The 4947-nt window shown below is 37.2% G+C and overlaps 1 non-coding gene across 1 annotated transcript; it reads left to right on the plus strand.

Annotated features, from left to right (window-relative positions):
- The first annotated feature begins 214 nt into the window (after window positions 1-214).
- On the plus strand, window positions 215-322 carry LOC112780208 (small nucleolar RNA R71). Its single transcript, XR_003191060.1, has one exon. It is a non-coding gene; the product is annotated as a small nucleolar RNA R71 (small nucleolar RNA).
- Window positions 323-4947: the final 4625 nt, after the last annotated feature.

Consider the following 4947-nt stretch of genomic DNA (forward strand, 5'->3'; position numbering starts at 1 on the left):
GCTAATATGGTATTCAGAGTATCAATCTCAAGAACTCTTTTCTTCTGTATTGTCCCATTATTCACAGGATTCCTTTCAGAGGTGTACATGAATTGGTTATTTGCAACCATTTCAATGAGTTCTTGAGCTTCTGCAGGCATCTTCTTCAGATGAAGAGATCCTCCAGCAGAGCTATCCAATGACATCTTGGATAGTTCAGACAGCTCCATTCTGAAAGCATGTCAGAAGGGCACCTTCTGATCAATTGCTTATATCTCTCCCAAGCTTCATAGAGGGACTCACCATCCTTCTGTCTAAAGGTTTGGACTTCCACTCTAAGCTTACTCAATTTTTGAGGTGGAAAGAACTTTGCCAAAAAGGCATTGACTAGCTTTTCCTAAGAGTTCAGGCTTTCCTTAGGTTGTGAATCCAACCATGTTCTAGCTCTATCTCTTACAACAAAAGGAAAGAGCATAAGTCTATAGACTTCAGGGTCAACCCCATTGGTCTTGACAGTGTCACAAATTTACAAGAACTCAGCTAAGAACTGATGAGGATCTTCCAATGGAAGTCTATGAAACTTGCAATTCTGTTGTATTAGAGAAACTAATTGAGGCTTAAGCTCAAAGTTGTTTGCTCCAATGGCAGGGATTGAGATGCTTCTCCCATAGAAATCAGGAGTAGGTGCAGTAAAGTCACCAAGCACCTTCCTTGCATTGTTGGCATTGTTGTTGTTTTCGGGTGCCATGGTTTCTTCTTCTTTGAAGAGTTCTGTTAGGCCCTCTAAAGAGAATTGTTCTTTAGCTTCTCTTAGCTTTCTCTTCAAGGTCCTTTCAGGTTCAGGATCAGCTTGAACAAGTATGCCTTTATCTTTGTTCCTGCTCATATGAAAGAGAAGAGAACAAGAAAGTAGGGAATCCTCTATGTCACAGTATAGAAATTCCTTGAGGTGTCCGAGAAAAAGAAGAATAGAAGGAGGAGGTAGATGGAGGAGAATTCGAACATATAAAGAAGGAGGGGGTTCGAATTGTACCTTGAGGAGGAGTCTTAGTCCCTTAAATAGAAGGATGTTAGAAGAGGGGAAGAATTTTCGAAAATTAATTAAAAGATTTTAAAAAGAAATTTGAAAATTTGATTGAGATTTTCGAAAACTAAGATTGGGAAAGAAATAAAGTGATTTTTGAAAAAGATTTTGAAATTAGAAAAAGATATGATTGAAAAAATTAATTTTGAAAAAGATGTGATTGAAAAGATATGTTTGAAAAGATATGATTGAAAATCAATTTAGAAAAAGAAAATTTTTAAAATTAAAGTTGATTACTTGACTATCAAGAAATTAAAAGATATTATTTTAAAATTTAAAGTTTGATCCTTTCTTAATAGGCAAGTAACAACTTGAAAATTTTGAAGTAAATCTTTAATTGAAGCAAGGATTTTTGAAAATAGTAAAAATAATTATAAAATAGAAAGAAATTGATTTTGAAAGAGATATGATTGAAAAGATATGATTTGAAAAAGATTTGATTTTGAAAAATTATGAAAACTTGAAAAAAATGTGAATTAAAAACAAAATCTTCCCTCTAGTGTCATCCTGGCGTTTAACACCCAAATCTCTACCTTTTTGGGCGTTAAACCCCCAGCCAGGTACCCTGGCTGGCGTTTAAACGCCAGTTTTCCTTCTTTACTGGGCGTTTTGAACGCCCAGCTTTTTCTGTTTGATTCCTCTGCTGAATGTTCTGAATATTCAATTCTCTGTATTATTGACTTGAAAAGACATGGTTTTAAAAATATTTTTTGAATTTTTGATGATGAGAAATAATAAAAATGCAACTAAGATCAAATAAACAATGCATGCAAGACACCAAACTTTAAATGTTTGTATACTAAGGACTATAACAATGTAAAAATGCATATGAAAAACAACAAAACACACTAAACAAGAGAATTTAAAGATCAGAGCAAGGAAATCATCAAGAACAACTTGAAGATTAATGAAGACACATGCATGTAATTTTCGAAAAATGCAAGAAAAATAGAAACATGAAATTGACACCAAACTTAAAAATTGATACTAGACTTAAACAAGAAACATAAAATATTTTTTATTTTTATGGTTTTATAAAATTTTTTTGTGATTTTCGAAACTTATATGGAAAAGAAAATAAAGAGAATCAAAACTTTTAATAAGAATTCCAGGAATCATGCAATGTTAGTCTAAAGCTTCAGTCTAAAAAGATTAGACATGTTTGGCCAAGCTTCAGCAGGACATTACATTCAGCAGCTAAATTGATGAGAATTAATCAGCTTTTGTGATGGTGGGATCATCACCTTGAAACTCTAGAATTCATTCTTAAAAATTCTGAAGAAAAGATACCTAATCTAAGCAACAAGATGAACCGTCAGTTGTCCAAACTCGAACAATCCCCGGCAACGGTGCCAAAAACTTGGTGTTGTTGCCGGACCAAACTTGGCACTGTTGTTGCTGAAAACAAATGTGAAATTATTGTTCGTTCATTCGTTCCTTCCCCGGCAACGGCGCCAAAAACTTGGTGCACGAAATTGTGATCATCAACAATGGCGCCAAGGACTTGGAGCTCTCAAACGTGAATCACACTTTGTCACAATTCCGCACAACTAACCAGCAAGTGCACTGGGTCGTCCAAGTAATAAACCTTACGTGAGTAAGGGTCGATCCCACGGAGATTGTCGGCTTGAAGCAAGCTATGGTCATCTTGTAAATCTCAGTCAGGCGGATTCAAATGGTTATGGAGTTTAAGGTGATGAAAATAAACATAAAATAAACATAAAATAAAGATAGAGATACTTATGTAATTCATTGGTGGATTTCAGATAAGCGTATGAAGATGCTTTGTTCCCCTTGAACCTCTGCTTTCCTATTGCCTTCTTCCAATCATTCATACTCCTTTCCATGGCAAGCTTTATGTTAGGCATCATCGTTGTCAATGGCTACATCTCGTCCTCTCAGTGAAAATGGTCCTGATGCTCTGTCACAACATCGGCTAATCAGCTGTCGGTTCTCGATCATGTCGGAATAGGATCCATTGATCCTTTTGCGTCTGTCACACGCCCCACAATCGCGAATTTGAAGCTCGTCACAGTCATCCCTTCCCAGATCCTACTCGGAATACCACAGACAAGGTTTAGACTTTCCGGATCTCAGGAATGGCCGCCATTAATTCTATCCTATACCACGAAGGTTCCAATCTTAGATTAGAAACCCAAGAGATACGCATTCAAGCCATTGCTAGTAGAACAGATGTAGTTGTCAGGCACATGTTCATAGGTGAGAATGATGATGAGTGTCACGGATCATCACCTTCATCAAGTTGAAGAATGAATGAATATCTTGGAGAAGAAATAGACTTGAGTTGAATAGAAAAATAATAGTACTTTGTATTAATTCATGAAGAATAGCAGAGCTCCACACCTTAATCTATGGTGTGTAGAAACTCCACCGTTGAAAATACATAAGAACAAATAGTGTAAGCATGGCCGAATGGCCAGCCTCAAAGGTCTAAGGACTAAACATCCCAAGATTGATAGTGTGAAAATACAATATCAAAAGGTCCTATTTATAGAGAACTAGTAGCCTAGGGTTTACAGAAATCAGTAATTAATGCAGAAATCTTCTTCTGGGCCCACTTGGTGTGTGCTTGGGCTGAGCATTGAAACATTTTCGTGTAGAGACTTTTCTTGGAGTTAAACACCAGTTTTTGTGCCAGTTTGGGCGTTTAACTCCAGCTTTTGTGCCAGTTTTGGAGTTAAACGCCAAAATTCTTGAGATGACTTGGAACGCTGTTTGGGCCATTAAATCTCGGGCAAAGTATGGACTATTATATATTGCTGGAAAGCCCAGGATGTCTACTTTCCAACGCAATTAAGAGCGCGCCAATTGGGCTTCTGTAGCTCCAGAAAATCCACTTTGAGTGCAGGGAGATCAGAATCCAACAGCATCTGCAGTCCTTTTTCAGCCTCTGAATCAGATTTTTGCTCAGGTCCCTCAATTTCAGCCAGAAAATACCTGAAATCACAGAAAAATACACAAAATCATAGTAAAGTCCAGAAGAGTGATTTTTATTTAAAAACTAATAAAAACATAATAAAAACTAACTAAAATATACTAAAAACATACTAAAAACAATGCCAAAAAGCGTATAAATTATCCGCTCATCAGATAGGCAGAAATTATCTCAAAAGAAACAGTATCCTGGCAAATTCTTAATACCCTGTACCATAGGCACCATGACCTTTGAGAAGGCTCTGTGTGACCTGGGGTCAGGAATAAACTTAATGCCACTCTCTGTAATGGAGAAACTTGGGATCTTTGAGGTGCAAGCTGCCAGAATCTCATTAGAGATGGCAGACAACTCAAGAAAATAGGCTTATAGACAAGTAGAGGACATGTTAGTAAAGGTTAAAGGCCTTTACATCCCTACTGATTTCATAATCCTAGACACTGGGAAGGAAGAGGATGAATCCATCATCCTTGGAAGACCCTTCCTAGCCACAGCAAGAGCTGTGATTGATGTGGACAGAGGAGAGTTAGTCCTTCAACTGAATGAGGACAACCTTGTGTTTAAAACTCAAGCATCTCCGTCTGTAACCATGGAGAGGAAGCATGAAAAGCTTCTCTCACTGCAGAGTCAACCAAAGCCCCCACAGTCAAACTCTAAGTTTGGTGCTGGGAGGCCACAACCAAACTCTAAGTTTGGTGTTGAAACTCCACATTCAAACTCTAAGTTTTGTGTTGGGAGGTTCCAACAATGCTCTGAACATCTATGAGGCTCCATGAGAGCTCACTGTCAAGCTATTGACATTAAAGAAGCGCTTGTTGGGAGGCAACCCAATGTTATCTAATTATATTTATTTATGTTCCATTGTTATTTTATGTTTTCTTTAGGTTGATGATCATGGGAAGTCACAAAAACAACTGAAAAATCAAAAACA

The sequence above is a fragment of the Arachis hypogaea genome, chromosome 19, assembly GCF_003086295.3.
Source record: "Arachis hypogaea cultivar Tifrunner chromosome 19, arahy.Tifrunner.gnm2.J5K5, whole genome shotgun sequence".
NCBI classification, from domain to species: domain Eukaryota; kingdom Viridiplantae; phylum Streptophyta; class Magnoliopsida; order Fabales; family Fabaceae; genus Arachis; species Arachis hypogaea.